Here is an 18084-nt window from a genome sequence, read left to right as displayed (position 1 = left end):
AATATTCATTCAGCACATAACTAGGTAAAAAGTCAGCGCCAGAGCAGTTATGTAGAGCAAGGTAGGATAAATGTAGGTAAAAGGTCACACATCTACCTAGGCCTATATTCGGGTACATTGGGGCTCATAACAAAAAAGAACATGTGGAATGTGCGTTTGAAAGCACGAGAGAGAGAAAGGTGTGGAATGTACTTCTCTATCTCGGAGTGTAATGTTATAAGCAGAGGTGCCCAAATTTACATTATGTTGTACATTGGGAAATTAAGTGATGTGGTGCTATAGACAGCGGTGCACAAATGTGCATTTTGGTGTACATTGGGAAGTTTTATGAAGTTTTTACTATTGGCTTTGACATACCCTAAGCTCTATCTTGAATTCTGACTCTGTTTAGCTTGAGCTCTGCACTCTCACACACGCACACAGGCCTCCAGGTTACTCACGTTATTTAGGTTGTTTACGTTCAAAAATGTTTTCTGTACTTTTGGAGATGTTTTCTACTTTCACAACCTTCACTAAGATAAGAGTCTGGAACGTGTGGGAGAGCTGGAGAATACATGAGAACTCCTTTGCCTTGGAATACTTGCATGAAGCTCGGCCAGTACCAGTAAGTTTCCTTTTTGAGGAGGATGTCTTCTCAAGCTTTTAGAATTTTATAAAACTGGGGTTTCTTGACCCAGAAGCCGGATTTTGTCCTGAGGGACTGACACATATACTCAGTGCTGCATTTCCCGGCTTGAGGAGTCTCTTGACTCCAGGACTAAGCTTTGGAATCCCCCAGTCTTGTGTGGGCAAAGATGAAGATATTTCAGCCGGGAAGGTATTTCTTTTGGTTATTGGTATTGTGAGTGTGTCTGTGTGTACATTCAGTGGTTCTTGGCATTCATTTATACATGTCATAATCTTCTGATGTATTCTGTGTATATATTTTATATATTTCCGTGCTTTCCTCTGACAGGGTTTATTTCCTATTCCTTGCAGTGGACGTCCAGCATTAGTATTATTATTATTACTAGCAGCCCGTCCTGACCTTGTCTGGGAGCAATCAGGCTCTCCCGACCCCCACCTGCCCTGACATTGGCCAGCAGCCCGGGCCCCCGTCCACCCCGTCCCCCGGCTGCCCCAACCTGCCTGCCCTGACATTGTCCTCTGGAGGCTTAGCTCACACAATTATGCCAGAGGCCCAGTGTTGCAGTGGTGGCCAGCAGCAGCTCCTGAGGCACTGGGGAGCTCTCTGGGTAAGTGGGGCTCTGGCGCTCTGTTTGCAGGGATGCGAGGATGAGCAGCGGTTGCAGGGATAAGAGTAGGAGTTCCTAGAGTATGTGGCGGCCGGCGGGAGTCGGGAGCTTGAGCACAATTATGCCAGAGGGTCCCCCACCTGTCCCGACCCCCGCCTGCCCCGACATTGTCCCCCGGAGCTTTTTTGTTGTAACTCCCCGTCCCCCGCGTCTCCGACCCCCGCCTGCCCCGACATTGTCCCCCGGAGCCTTACCTCAGCCACCGCTCCTCAGTTCAGTGCTCCTCGCCGGTCCGCTGCTGCTCACCGCCTGTGTGCCGCTCGTCAGTGCTCCTCCCCCGCGCCATGTCCGCCGCTCAGCCACCGCTCCTCAGTTCAGTGCTCCTCGCCGCTCCGCCGGTCTGCTGCTGCTCACTGCCTGTGTGCCGCTCGTCAGTGCTCCTCCCCCGGGCCATGTCTGCCGCTACTCCTCGCGTTCCTGGACGCCGCTCCTCCTCGCGCTCCTGGACGACGTCAGCACGCAGGTCGCGGCCAGCGCTACTTCGAGGGGACTACTTTTTTTAAAATGTACATTTTTTTAATATAACATATTTTTAAAATTTATATAGCCTATGTCCATCTGCACACCCTGAGGATTCCAACGATGTATCAGGTGTGTGGATTGGCGCTGTGTTTCCAGAGTTTACCCGCCTCGAAGCCTCAAAGTTCTTCCTTTATAATAGTAGTATAGATTACTTGCTTGTGTTCTTTTTCTCTTGCATTTGATCTATGAATAGTCCACTATCCACTATATATATATATAAAATTGAACGGACTCCTTGATTCACGGATCCGACTTGGGTATTAGAAAAATATCAGCTCAATCGGAAGGACAACACCGAGGGAGACCCACAAAACGATAAGAAAAGACTTGAAAACTCGGACTGTGAATCAATGGGTCACGAAGCAAGACACGACCACAAGTCCCATAATACATTTCAAACAGGAAGTGATTCCACAAATAAATGCCATTGGAGGCAAATGAAATGAGTAAAAACATCGGACTGGGGAGTGACGCAGAGCGAGGCTTACCTTTTGAAAAAGTTCCAGGAGGAATGAAACATGTCAAGGACTGAGCCGCAAGCCGTTTGTTTCATCTCAATAAAGGCATTTTAAACGGAGTTTCCTGGTGTAGCCAAAGGTTTTTTTCCCCGTGGAAACAAACATTTTTGGAGTATATATATCGGCGTGGTTCAGCCGAAGGTCCAACACCGCCACAAGAGCGCCGGCAATCTCCCGCCTTGAACCATCTTGTTTGAAGTCGGCAAAACCAAAGAAAGGGAGATTGGTGCCGCCGAGGACTCAACCTCTGTATTGGTTTAGGTGTCAGTTTCCAGTGTAGACTGACCCGTGGAAGCTCCATGTCTGATTGATGCAATTGAAGCACTGAAAGAACAGCAGCGCAGCGCTCTACCCACTGGAGGGTTACAAAAATTGAACGGACTCCTTGATTCACGGGTCCGACTTGGGTATTAGAAAAATATCAGCTCAATCGGAAGGACAACACCGAGGGAGACCCACAAAACAATAACAAAAGACTTGAAAACTCGGACTGTGAATCAATGGGTCACGAAGCAAGACACGACCACAAGTCCCATAATACATTTCAAACAGGAAGTGATTCCACAAATAAATGCCATTGGAGGCAAATGAAATGAGTAAAAACATCGGACTGGGGAGTGACGCAGAGCGAGGCTTACCTTTTGAAAAAGTTCCAGGAGGAATGAAACATGTCAAGGACTGAGCCGCAAGCCGTTTGCTTCATCTCAATAAAGGCATTTTAAACGGAGTTTCCTGGTGTAGCCAAAGGTTTTTTTCCCCGTGGAAACAAACATTTTTGGAGAATATATATCGGCGTGGTTCAGCCGAAGGTCCAACACCGCCACAAGAGCGCCGGCAATCTCCCGCCTTGAACCATCTTGTTTGAAGTCGGCAAAACCGAAGAAAGGGAAATTGGTGCCGCCGAGGACTCAACCTCGGTATTGGTTTAGGTGTCAATTTCCAGTGTAGACTGACCCGTGGAAGCTCCGTGTCTGATTGATGCAATTGAAGCACTGAAAGAACAGCAGCGCAGCGCTCTACCCACTGGAGGGTTACGAAAATTGAACGGACTCCTTGATTCACGGGTCCGACTTGGGTATTAGAAAAATATCAGCTCAATCGGAAGGACAACACCGAGGGAGACCCACAAAACAATAAGAAAAGACTTGAAAACTCGGACTGTGAATCAATGGGTCACGAAGCAAGACACGACCACAAGTCCCATAATACATTTCAAACAGGAAGTGATTCCACAAATAAATGCCATTGGAGGCAAATGAAATGAGTAAAAACATCGGACTGGGGAGTGACGCAGAGCGAGGCTTACCTTTTGAAAAAGTTCCAGGAGGAATGAAACATGTCAAGGACTGAGCCGCAAGCCGTTTGTTTCATCTCAATAAAGGCATTTTAAACGGAGTTTCCTGGTGTAGCCAAAGGTTTTTTTCCCCGTGGAAACAAACATTTTTGGAGAATATATATCGGCGTGGTTCAGCCGAAGGTCCAACACCGCCACAAGAGTGCCGGCAATCTCCCGCCTTGAACCATCTTGTTTGAAGTCGGCAAAACCGAAGAAAGGGAGATTGGTGCCGCCGAGGACTCAACCTCGGTATTGGTTTAGGTGTCAGTTTCCAGTGTAGACTGACCCGTGGAAGCTCCGTGTCTGATTGATGCAATTGAAGCACTGAAAGAACAGCAGCGCAGCGCTCTACCCACTGGAGGGTTACAAAAATTGAACGGACTCCTTGATTCACGGGTCCGACTTGGGTATTAGAAAAATATCAGCTCAATCGGAAGGACAACACCGAGGGAGACCCACAAAACAATAAGAAAAGACTTGAAAACTCGGACTGTGAATCAATGGGTCACGAAGCAAGACACAACCACAAGTCCCATAATACATTTCAAACAGGAAGTGATTCCACAAATAAATGCCATGGGAGGCAAATGAAATGAGTAAAAACATCGGACTGGGGAGTGTAGCAGAGCGAGGCTTACCTTTTGAAAAAGTTCCAGGAGGAATGAAACATGTCAAGGACTGAGCCGCAAGCCGTTTGTTTCATCTCAATAAAGGCATTTTAAACGGAGTTTCCTGGTGTAGCCAAAGGTTTTTTTCCCCCTGGAAACAAACATTTTTGGAGAATATATATATATATATATATATATATATATATATATATATATATATATATATATATATATATATATATATATATATATATATATATATATATTTAAACACCGTGTGCACGAATCCCCGAAGGAGGCACCGGGACACAGGCCATACATTTGAATGTTGTTTTACCTGTTTTCATTTGACATCTGGGAAAATCTTTCTGTTAGAGAGTGTTGCACTAATAAAACCCCACGCTTTATTCTGAAAAATGTCTTGCTGTCCCTCATTTGGTGAGGGTGAAGACTCTTTCCAGGTGTTTTCTTGCTTTATGTGGGATTGCCTCCGTTTGGGGGGGCTGAATTTCTTTTATTTGGGAGTATAAAGCAAGGCAACGTGCCAAACAATGCACAGCGCTTGGAATGGTAATTGCTGTGTAATTGGAATAGAGTGCCACCTTCCTTGTGGTTGGGTGTTCTGTGCGTAAGGGACTTAGAATCAGAAGTCATATAGTGCCTCATGGAAATGTTCCTCTAATGTTTCAAGTCCTCTGGGTGTTTTCTGATACGTGTTTGGGGTCTGTTTGTGTTCCTGGAGTGTGCGCGTGTAGTTCCAGCTGCCTTTCTATGCTAGGTTCTGCCTACTTGTGTTAAAAAATTCTGTTTGCACAGGTTTATGTAGCGGCACTTCACACCTTTAAGAAAAGTTGATTCAAGGGAGGTGAAGCTTAGCTGTGGTATCCTGGAACATAGTACTTAATGTAGTAGAGGCTCCTATTTTGTTAAAAACACTTTCTGCTTTGCCAAAACAGTTTACATTTTGTATAATCGGTTGCGCTGATTCAAAAAAGAAAAGAAAACGCAGTTGAAAGAACAGGGAGTTTTAAAGCAATGTGTTAACCAGTCCAGTTTGTTTTACTATTGTTGCGTTATTTTAATTTTACCTAGTTTATTAAAACGTGGGTTTGAAATACAGGAATATAAATGAAACCTGACAGAAACAGACAATCTCTACAAAGGAGACACTGAACTGGTTTACTAGACCTACATGCATAGGCGTAAGAGATACTGGTCAAAATAACCATAAAATGACCTCATCTTTAAAAGCTCTACCTGTCAGTGGTTTGTTTTGAACATTGCGAGGGGAAGACAAATTCTCAACCCCCCCCCCCCTCTTTTCTCTTCCTCTCCCCAGTTCCCAACATGCTTGATTCATTTTAAAGCACTGTTCGTACCAGTGTAAGTTGTTTGACATAGGTTTCTCAGCAAAACAGTCCAACAGGATGTACTGCTGTAGATGGACAACACGCATACCACCCTATACCACATAAGATGCCACATAATTCCACTTAACATAATCCATTCCACACCAAACCACACAAATCAACTACACACCACATATATAAAATTATCAACATATAATTTAACATCATACCACAAAACTCAAAAGCACACCACATAATTAACCTCCACTACATAACACTCCACAAAACAAAATACCATTCCCCATCATTACACTCCATAACCCTGAATCCCACTCCACATAATTCCAAAACACTCAAATACACATAATTACTATCCACATAATACCACTGCAAGTTCAAGTTCAAGTTCAGGAATTTGTATAGCGCACTACTCACCTAGAGGGTCTCAAGGCGCTTTGAGGGAGGGTGTGTTACTGCACAACATGCCACATAATTACACTACACACGTCTACTCCACATCACTCAATTCCATGCCACACAATGCCATAACTAACAATTCCAATCTAACCCACATAATTCCACTACACGCCACATACATCCAGTCCACTGATTAACACATAGGTAAGAAACATTTACATTTACAAACTAAATAACTCTATAGCTTTCTGTTTTTTTTAAACACCCAAACACACAAATCTGGAGCTTAGCTCCAACGTATTTCTATTTTTTGGTCACCAAAAAGGCAAAGCTATCCACACAGTTCCACACCACACAATTCAGCTCTACACATTTCAAATCCACAACTCGTAATTCGCCACCAAACCACATAATAAAACTCAACACAATTACACAACACACCACATACATCCAATCCACACCACACAATTCCACATCTTGTCACAAAATTCAACACAATTTCACAACTATATAATAGAATCCAACACACATAATTCCACTACACTATAAATACACTCCAACACATAGGTAAAAAATAATGCCATTTACAATGCCAATAGCTCTAACTTAAACAAATTCGAGGTCAATTGCATTTATAATGCTTGTTTATTATTTAAATCTATTTTATTGTTAGTTCACACCTTCATAGCATAACATTGCACATTTTCAGTATTCATGAAAGGGAAACTGAAAGCATCATCACAGGCGTGACTTAGTTCAATAACAAATGAATAACATATAACCTTCCCGCAACTACCCCCTCCCTCCCCGTACCATTCACGTATCGCTTAGCTGATTTGGCATGTGTTACCTTGTGTGCTGTCATCCTGTCCGGCCTGTGTTGTATCTGTGAGTCTTAATATCCGTAGATATCGGGGGCATGTCAGCTCTCCAAACTCTTTTGAGAGTAATGCTAGAAAAGGGCCCCAAGTAGTGCTAAATGTATCGCCTGACCATTGAGTATTAAGGTGGTCTTTCCATCCCCAAGTCTCCCCATAACCTGTGCAACCACCCCAGATGTGTCGGCATGTTGGACGTTCCCCACATTGAAAGTATGGTCTGGTAAGCAGCACCCAATGCGATCCCTATTTGTCGTCCTCTACGGGAGGACTTAGGGATAGGTTAAGAGGTTGGGGAAGCCCAGCAGTGTATACGACAGGAACCTAGGGATCTGCGTAGATCGGTGGGTATCTATATCATTTAGGACCAAGTCCCAAAAGTATGTTATTTTGGTACATTCCCAAAGGATGTGGGTAAGAGTGCCCTTCTCCCAGCATTGCCGACAGCATTCGTCACTGCGGGCTGGGTTACTCAGATGGAGCCGTACTGGGTTGAGATACCAATAAGAAGAGATTTTCATAGCTGTCTCTTTACCTGCTGTATTGGCTGTCGTAGAGCAAGCCCTATGATAGATGCCTGTCCATTCCTTCTCTGACAGCTGTCGACCCAATTTTATTTCCCACAACATTAGGCAGGACTTTTATCAGCTGTTTGCATAGGGGGTCAACTTCCTCTCCACTCCATGTCTCATTGTACAATGCTTGTTTAGGTAGGAACTGTGGATGACTTATGGGGTACGGTTTGTTTGAAGAATGGGGTCTAATATAGGGGAATGTGAAACCCAGCAGTCTGTATGTCTTTCTGCCATTTCTTCCTGTGAATAAATCAATTTGTCATTGAAAGAAGTCGTTTTAGTAATATTTAACCAATACAAAGTTACGATTGTTGTTTCCGTATTTGACAGTACAGAGCTACCAACAATGTATTTCTTTATGAAGGAATGTTTTTGTATAATACAGAACATATTAAATCTGAATACATAGATATGTAGACAAGTTTAATTCTCATAGGTGAAGACATAATTATAGTCTGCTTTTTGACATATTCCTAAATACTTAATCAGAGCTCAAAAAATCAACTCACCCACACGCAATGTTGAGCAATATTTAATCAGGACAAGCTATTTTTAAGACTACTCACCCTTTCTGGTGAGCAGAAAATCCTCTAAATTCAGTAACAGAACATAAAGTAAATGTAGAAAGACAAACTGACTTTTGACCTCGGTCTCTGAAAGAGGAGCAAATGTGACAAGATAACAAGATTTAAAGGCATCTTTATTGCTCACAAATGATAGTGCAATAAAGATGCCTTTAAATCTTGTTATTGTGTCACATTTGCTAGCTTTCAGAGACAGAGGTCAAAAGTCAGTTTATCTTCCTGCATTTATTTTACTTTCTGTGACTGAAGTTATATGATTTTGTAAAGTGAACTGTGTGACAATTGAACTGTGCAAAGCAAGAGAAATGGAAGGCTGTAAGATGTTATGCTTTTTTCTAACACAACACTGAAATAGCTAAGAGAACTGTTTAAACATGTGAAATATATTTCACTAGTTATAAAGACACGTTTTTGCAATTCTATGGTGAAAAAATATTTTTATAGGATCAAAACAAATTAGAACACTTTAGTTGGTGATGTGCAAATTTTAAATATTTTTGCTGTAACCCAATTTTATAAACATTTTTTCTGAGCTATTATCAGCAAAACTACATGTTAGTGGGAAGGCATTATAGCCATTTTAATGGAAAATATGCTATCTGTAAATGACAGTGCACTACCACATCATACTTTAGTAATATATGTATGAAAAGTGAGTTTTTAAACATGAACTGGGAATTATTAGTGATCCTGCCCAGGTGAAAATGTTATCAGTGTGGCAAACCAGCGATCATGTGTACCCTACTTATGGGCTCGATTCTCGTTATACATAGAGCAAACATTTAGTCTAGAAAAACAAAAGAGGTTTTTTTGTACAGCAGATATAGTGAACCTGCATATTTGAAGGTGCTCCCTTATGTGACAGTAAATAAAAAGGCATCTCCATAATACAAAATATTTGACTAGGATCACACAATTTGAGATCAGTTCACCGGTCAAGTACATTACAGTTAGGTCGGGTAGATTATTCAAGTTACTAAACCTAAAGATCTAGTAACATGTTTATAATTTTTCGAGCCCTGTTATGTGTATTACATTTAGTTTGTTTCATGTTTTCTCAAACAAACAAACTAGGTTTTCTGAGGATGTCTTTTTGCTCTATGTGTACTAAATGTTGTTTTTAATTTGTCTGTTATGTTGCTTTTATGTGCACACTATATTCATAAATTATAGCTACTGCTTATATTGTCTGTATGCTTAGGTCCATGCCTTATATATCTTTTAATACAGCCCTGAAGAGGTCACTGTGTTTAGGGATGAAACAAATTGGTTGTGCCCTTGTTTCCCTTCTTTGAGGAAGTAAAAGAAATAAACAATGAACATTAAAAAATATACACTGATAATAACACTTTGTAATTAGCAGTTATTTATTTGTAACTCTGTTCCTTGACTTCTTTGAGAATGTGTGTTTTTTAGAAACTCAGCTATGCTAGAATGCTTCTCCCACTTTGTGGTTCTGGCATTCTAGATGGTTGGCCCTGGGAGAAGGAACCTTAACATGTATGAACTACACAGTGTGCAACAATAGTGAACTGTAACCATTTTAGTTGTTCTTAGGGAAATACGTTTGCACCCTCCCAGGAACAATGAAATAAACACACAATACAGCAGTTTGCACAGAAACAAAATACATGTATTTGTTGGTACATGCATGCTTGCTGGCCAGCAAGGAAGAAGTCCGTGCACACAATGGTGCTCTCAGTCTGCTTCTTTCCTGTGTGATTGATTTCTGGGCCATATATACAATTAGTAATGCAACATCAGCAGAACTGAAAAGGGACAACATGCCAAATATGAGCAGCATCATATTGTATATATCAGCAAAGTGCCAGTGCATCTGGAAAAACAGACCTACGCATTTTGGCCAGAGGCCTTCATCCGGGTCATACAGTGTAAAGTGCAGAGTGCTACTTAAAAGGGGGCTTGACCTGTCCCTCCCTTCACCAATCAAATATGTACTTAAAGGAACATACACATAATTCAGTGTGGCATGCAATCAACGCTGCAAATTTTTCAGACACTGAAAGATTAGTGGATATTTTTACATAGTAAAATATATGATTATATGGTTGCTAGTGCATTCCAGTTAAGTACCAATTGCTATACAGCAAAACAGATAATGACACAATCAAATCTTTGCAAACATATACATATAAATACAAACTGCAAATGCGTTATCTCTCTAATGTAAATGCAATTTCTGTAAATGCCATCTCAGTTTAAAAATAAAGTGCAAATGCAAAAAATAATGTTATAATCATGACTACTTGTGATATCACATGATCATATTTTGCATTTCTGTAAAGTACCAATGATTCATCCCTCAGATATAAATACAATACCTTGGTAGTAAAGTGCTGGTGCAAACTCAAAAAAATATTAAATGTTTGTGCAACATATAAACCAACTGAAATTGTCCAGCATGATAGGGTGGTAGTGACTATTATTGCTAGTAATATGGAAGATCCATTCTATGGATCTAAGTCATGAATTCTAGCACAAGATGTTCCAGCCTAATTGGCTTTTGAAGTACTCAATATAGTCACAAAATCATATATCAATTAACTCGAGTTACACCAGTAGTGTATGTAAAAAATGAATTGCAAAAAATGATAGAACTGAGCATAGAACATTGTTCCCACATTTATATGTCAACCTTAAGAAGTCAGAGGTTATTTGGGGACAAAGAGATGAGTACATAGTTGCCATTGTTCGAAAAACAAATTGCATTTGCCAATATCAACCAGTTTATAATGTCTAATAGAATCGAATATTCCACTATAACTTAAACTATGGTGTCAACTTTCATAATAGCCTACCCGGCTCTCTAATCGGTGTCTGTTAGACTGCTGGAGGAACCATTCGTGTACAACTCATAGGCTGTCTTTTCTAATAATGTCTGCTGTAAATCTGGTCTTGGTGTGGTGCAATTTCCTACTGTGTCAACACAGTCATGCTTAGGGGTCTCGTCAGAATAACCTATCACAGGTAATACTGTTGCCAAATTAACAGGTGGGCATCTTTTTTTATTTATTATGAAAGTACAGTTAGACAACAAGATGAGCTCATAACCTGTGTGCTTGCCAGCAGAAACATTTGGTGTTGCTCCAGATGACAACAACAACTGTACCAAATGTGGCCTCTAAACAATATAAGTGCAGTCCAACACAATGGGAGCCGTCCTCTCCACCATCACAGCTGCCTACACCAAGTCACTGCTGAAGGCAAAATCACATTGTAGTATGCCACAGGTCTTTTTTCCAGCTGTCAGCACCCCATTTGCAACACTGCATCATTTTCACTGCCATTTTGCTCTGACACATAGAGATGGAAGGGCAGTTTGTAGTCAGGCAGCCCTCATGCTGGTGCAGTACACAATGTCTCTTTCAGTTTCTTGAAACACTTTGCAAGTTCATTAGTTCATACAATGTTGTTGGGTACACCTTTTAGCATACACTGTCTCAAGATAGCATCATAGGTACTCAGGGATCCACTAGCATCAGTAGTTCATCATCCCAAGAAAGGACATCAGTCCGTTCTTGGTGGACATAACCCAGGTAAGTCACCTCTTTTCTGGCATTTTGATAATGCGGCTTTGTGTCCTCTCTCATGAAGTTTGGTCAGCAGAGCTACAGTGTCTTTTTCACAGGCCTCAAGTGATCGAGATGCCCCAAGACAGTCATCAGCATAGTGAAAGACAACACTACCACCTTCCATGTATATGTGGCCCAAGTCTCTCTTTAGTGCCTTTGCATTGACCTTGGGGCTCTTCAGTGGAGGAAGTGTATTGGATTTTTTTAGGGCGAAAGCAAAAGAAAATCACTCCGTGGATGGACTTTAATTCTGAAAAATGCTGAGGAGAGAAAAATATTCTGCCTCTACAGGTATTGAAGATAATATAGTATTGGTGTCAGACATGACAAATGCTAAAGGAACCACAAGTTTGGTAATTTGGCGTAAATCTTGTATGCCCTGTATTGCCCAATGGCAGTTGAATAACAGGACCATTACATGGGCTAGTGGTCTTGTTTAATGATACCCTGGTGTAAGAGAGACTAAGGGCAATATGTGTCAAGCAAATTCGCATTCGCAAACGCCCAAATTCGCAGAATTTTGGCGTTTGCGAATGCGAATTTGCTAAATGGTATGTATTAAAGAAAATCTGGTGCAAAACAAGGAATCGCAAAATTTGCTATTCCTTATTTTGCTATTGCATTTAAGGAATCGCAAATTTTGCGATTCCTTAAAGGCAATGTATGAAGCAAAAAAAAAGCAAATTGTCCTTAAGGAATCGCAAATTACCACCAACTTCAAGTTGGTGGTAATTTGCGAATTCCTTGAAAAATGCATATTTTTGCATTTTTCAAAGTGCCATGTGACGCACATATATGCCCTTAGGGCATGTATGTGCGCCACAAGTGCACCCATGCTTATTTCAGAGGTGCAACAGGGTGGCCTTTGGACACCCCTGCACCCTTGACATTATTCTCTATTTGCGATTCTCAAATTGCGAATCTCAAATTGAGAATAACTTCCCATTCATTCCTATGGGCCTCCTGGCCCATGGAAATGAATGGGAAAGTATTCCTTAATTGCGATTCGCATATTGCTAATCGCAATTAAGGAATACTAAGAATTCGCAAAAGAATTGCGAATTTGTACATACATCCCAATTTGCGATTCTGAAATAGCGATTTCTAAAAAATCGCTGTTTCAGAATCGCAAATCTGGTTGATGATACATATGACCCTTTATCAACAGTTTTATTCCCTCCTCTGCTGGAGTTGACAGTCTGTCCTGATGAGCATAAGGTAACTCAGTATTTTCCTTAGGTTTCACTTTATGTGGAGATCATGTTTTCAACAATCCTCTTTTCTCACTTATGGGGGTATTTATTCAATAATCCTGCCTCCGTTTTTTTTGTTTTTTGTTTTTTCAAACCACTCAGTTCACTAGTTCTAGAAACTTGTTTTTAGTCGTCTGTAAAGCTATATTCCCTTCAAGTTTATCAAAACTGCAGTCTAATACCATCATTCATCAACTCTCAACACATAAATAAGTCCCAATGGAAATGTAATATCCCTAGTTCTTTGTTAGTCATGAAAGCATTTGACAATGAGGCCCAAATGTTTAGATTCAATTATATTTCCCCCACAGACACGTTGTTCTGAAGCTGGCACTACAATAATCTCTCTTTTTGTGGGGCCTAGTTTAATGCTCATCACTGCAGTTAGTGCTCTGTTAGACAATTCTACCCTGTGCTCAGGTACTTGTAATTAAATTACTTTCATTGAAAAATACACTGTTGCAAATCATTTTGCAGAGGAGATATCTCCCCATCAAATTGGTTCGGTGCATCCGTACTAAAATTAAGAAACCAATCACTTTATCTCCTACCTTAGGTGGAAAAATGGCATTCTCATCAGAAGTGTTCCTCCTGTAACGCTGTTTCTCCTGTAAGTCTCTTGGGTCAACAAGAATAACTCTGATCCCTACTCTAGTCTCTTCTAGGGTATCCTTGTCCTCCATTCTCTCTGTGCTGCACCCCTTGGTAATGTTATTCAGTAAGGTAAGCTTCACCTTGCATATCTTCCACAAAGGTACTGTTCCTCAAGGAAACAGTGATGTGTGTTCTGCCCCTAACAGAATTTGCAATGCTTCCTTTAGCCAGTCTTGTTAGTTGCATTGTGATGGTCCCTGAAGAAAGTTACAATCCAGTGAGATATGGTCTCCTTCTTTTAGCTACATGTTTATTGACACTGCAAGATGCACCATAAAGTGGGTCAACCATTTTCTTTGTTCTTGGACCTAGATCAGACCTGTGGTTTCCAATCTAGTTCCAGGAGGGCTGAGTCAAGGCCATATTTTCATTGCAACCACCATGTAAATTTTTCATTTTATAAAATGTATTTATCTTTCTAATGTTAATATCCTGAAAATGTTAACATGTATTTAGCATCAATTAGGCCCTTTTTTCCCTAGGCACTCGAAAGACTTGTACATAATCAGAACCAAGTTCAAATTGAAATTTTTATAAATTAGCACTTTTGAACTGCTAGGTTCTTGTCTCTACATTACCTGTTGTGTATTATCCTACAATGTAATAATTAGGAAATCTAATACAAAGGACTTAAGATATTGTTAAACTACTCTTCAAAATTACAATCATTTATTTTATAAATGTTTCCTCTGGTCTGTAGTGCCTGTTTAGAACAAGTTGCACGTCAGTGTGCGTTTGCTTAATTTTTAGGAAACTGTCCTCATTCTGTGCAGTGAGAGATAACACAAACCAAGACTGTTTACATGTTTGTTGCAGTGAGAGTTGCCTCTATTGAGGACATGGCGGCAGGTTTCCCTACACTAAGTATCTGCTGCAGACCATTAAAATAGAAGCAAAATTGCTGAATAGAAATAGAGTCCCCTCCAAATCAGCTCAACCTGTTCAGTTTCCTTATTATTATAAGGGCTAAATACTAAATGTACAAAATCTGTATATACATATATATCTCGGTAAACAGCGTTTACCGCGAATCTTCCTCCCCGCAAGGAATCACAACGCGGTCGTTACAACGACCGCTTTGTGATTCCGCATACCATTACTCCGCAAGTCGGAACAACGACTTGCGGAGGGGGGGAGGCGTTGGATTTAAAATTCAACACCTTCCCTATTGTCCGCACTGACTGGAGTTGGAATAGTAAATTATACTATTCCAACATCCAGTGCCCCCCTCCGCAAGTCGTTGTGTCAACTTGTGGAGTAATGGTATGCGAAATCACAACGCGGTCGTTGTAACAACCACGTTGTGATTCCCTGCGGGGAGAAAAACAGCAGGATGGCATCACATATTCATATATCTCATATTTAAAATATGGTGATATACTTTTATAGTCTAATGCAGACCCTTCAGCGCTAAGTTACGAAGCTTTAAAGCCATTCCAACAGCCACCACAACTAACAGGGACCGCAATATAAAAGCTGAAATCACATCTTTTTTTTAAAAGCCGCTCCGCCTTTTAGTGTTGACCTATTTCAAAGTTCCATCTGGGCTCTGCACGCAGAAGCCTGTCTGAGGATGTAATATACTTCGCGCTGACATTTCAGTCTGTGGAAAGGTAGGATCTAAACTTTACTGGTTTTAGTATTTCTGTGCAGTGCTCTCTTTAGCAACCATTAACACCTGTAACGAAAGGATTCCTGCTTAAGAACTGACTCATGAAAATTGAGGAAGCTAGTATGCCCCTAGAAATCCTGTGCAATAAGGCATGCAATGTAGTCCACATGTCTCCAGAACTACTCTCTTCTTTGCATAACTTTAAATAGCTGGACACACTGCAGCCATTTGGCCACACTGAAACTAAAACTCACATTTTAATTTTGTCATCAGGATGCAGGAATATTGGCATTGTTAGATCTGGAAATCGTCTTATTTTGTACACAACATATTTACCCATTTAGATACAGAAACCTGAATGTGTACTTTGCATTCATTGAGGAAAATGCTACAGAAAAAGTAACACCACCTTAAAAGCTATTGCCTTACATTGATGTGTATCATGAAAAGAAAGTTGTGCAAACATTTATGGGAAATAGTTACATAGCTGATATTATCAGTAGTGATAGTAGACATTGTAAAGAACATAAAAAAGCAAAAAAGAATTTTAATAATTACATGTATGTATGTTGAGAAAAATCTGTGGAAGTAGGCTATATTTAGCCTTAGTCATTATTGAATAATAATCACTGACAACTGTATTGTTTCTTTGTATGAAATTTTTATTTATTTCATTAAGTTTTCATTCTAATGTGGAGTTTATTTCATGCAAAGCTAACAATGCCTCTAAAATGCAACTATTCATAACTTCCACAAAGATGTCTTTTGAAACTTGGGGCCAGATGTACGACCTACCAATTTGCGAATCACAAATTGCGGTGCGTTGCATTTGCGACTCGCAAATTCGGATGTATAACAGTGTCTCAGACACTGTTTGTGATTCCGAATGGGGTCTCAAATTGCATGTCTCATGAATATCAATGAGGCTGTCGTAATTGGAATGGAATGGAATGGAATAAGCTATTGTATAGCGCATGGCTACCCGGGGGAATCCCAGCGCTGCCACATGACTGCGAAAGGGAAAGGGAGGAAGCTCAGGGGAAGAGCCAGGTCTTCAGCTGTTTCCGGAAGGCTGGGTGTTTGGGTTCTTTCCTCAGAGCAAGGGGGAGAGAATTCCAAAGTTTGGCTGAGTTATATGAGAAGAGGCGGCCCCCGATCTGGACCTTCTGATTCTAGGAACCGCTGCTAGATGAAGTTCATCCGATTGAAGACTTCTCAAGGCCTTGTAGGGTCTGACTAGGGCCTTGATGAGGGGAGGACAATTTCCCTTCAGGAATTTGTGGATGATACACAAAGCCTTGAAATGGATTTTCTCCTGAACTGCAGGCCAGTAGAGGGAGCGGAGAGCAGGTTTAGCTGAGCAGCGGCGGCTTGTTCGCGTGAGTAGTCGCGCCTCTGAGTTCTGTACAACCTGAAGCTTGGCGAAAACTGAGATGGGGGCACCCAGATAGAGGGAGTTGCCAAAATCTAACCTGAACAGGATCAGGGCCTGAATCAGGAGTTTTTTGTCTTGACTAGGGCGCAGGGGAAGGATTTTCCGAGTCGTTCTGAGAATGCCATAGCACGCCGCGGCGGTCTTTCCTTTTTGGATCTTAGATGAGAGTTCTTGGTCTAGCCAGATTCCGAGGCTCTTTATTTTGGTTTTAGGAATGCGGGGTGGGCCCATGCAGGCTGGCCACATGGTGCTTGATTTTAAGCTCAGCTGGTTACCTAGCACATCAGTTCCGTCTTTTCACCATTGAGCTTCAGATGGGAAAGACACATCTAGTTGGTGACTTCCTTGAGACAGGAGTGGAGATCAATAGGTGACTACTTGGCCTGATTGAGTTCGACAACCAGCTGGGTGTCATCCGCGTATGTGACTATATGGACCCCGAAGGGGGACACAACATCCGCCAGCAGGACCATATACACATTAAAAAGGGTGGGGCTCAGAAAGGATCCCTGAGGGACTCCGCACCACAGGGAGAGGAATTTGGATATGGTGTTTCCTTCGAAAACTTGGTGTCTGTTTTCTAAGAATGACTGGAGCCATGCCAAGGCTGTTCCTGACACTCCCACCTTCTTGAGGCGGTGGACCAAAATATGGTGGCTCACCGTGTCGAAGGCCATGCCGAGGTCGAGGAGTATTATGGAGGAGGATCCTCCCTGGTCTAGGGTTTTTCTAGAGGTCCCACCACTGAGAGTAGAGCTGTTTCGGTGCCTTGGTGGGGCGGGAAGCCAGCTTGAGAGGAATGGAGATTGTCATGGGATTCCAGAAATGCTGACAAAGATTTGTTGACATGTTTTTCTGCCAGCTTGCTGATGCCGGGGAGGAGTGATATGGGATGATAATTGCCCAGTTCCTAGTCTGGTATGGGTGGGCACGATGGGGTAAATTCGTTGGAATAGAATGTGCACTTGCTGTAGTTTTTTGTGAGAGATAGTGGATGCGAGCATGGGAGTTTGTTCCAGTGTTTCAATTCTTCACGAGTATAGTGAATGCTCTCGGGGGGGAAGCGAGTAGGGGTCCTGGCCCCTGGGCCCGGCCAGGCGCAGGCGGGCCTGCCTTTGGCACGCTCGCTGAGCATCGAGAAGTGCATCAGCTTTTATTGTTGTGGTTAAGCAGCTGGACTGCTAACCTGCCTGTGGTGTGATGCCCTGCCGGAAGTGGAGTCCTTCCGGTAGGACAGGTCTTCCCTCCACACAAACGGAACTTGCCGCAGTGGACCGGGGAAGCCTGTGATGGGAAAGGGGAACAAAATGCGCCTGTGCGTGGTAAGATAATATTTAAAACTGTTAAAACTCGTGGTGAGAGTGGTTTAAAAACGATAGAATAGAGTAGAGGAGTACGCAGCACACGACCCAATTTGCGACCCCATTAGGAATGGCTAGCACTCCTAGGAATGGT

Source organism: Lissotriton vulgaris, chromosome 3_1, assembly GCF_964263255.1.
Source record: "Lissotriton vulgaris chromosome 3_1, aLisVul1.2, whole genome shotgun sequence".
NCBI lineage: Eukaryota > Metazoa > Chordata > Amphibia > Caudata > Salamandridae > Lissotriton > Lissotriton vulgaris.
Note: the sequence above shows the minus strand (reverse complement) of the source record.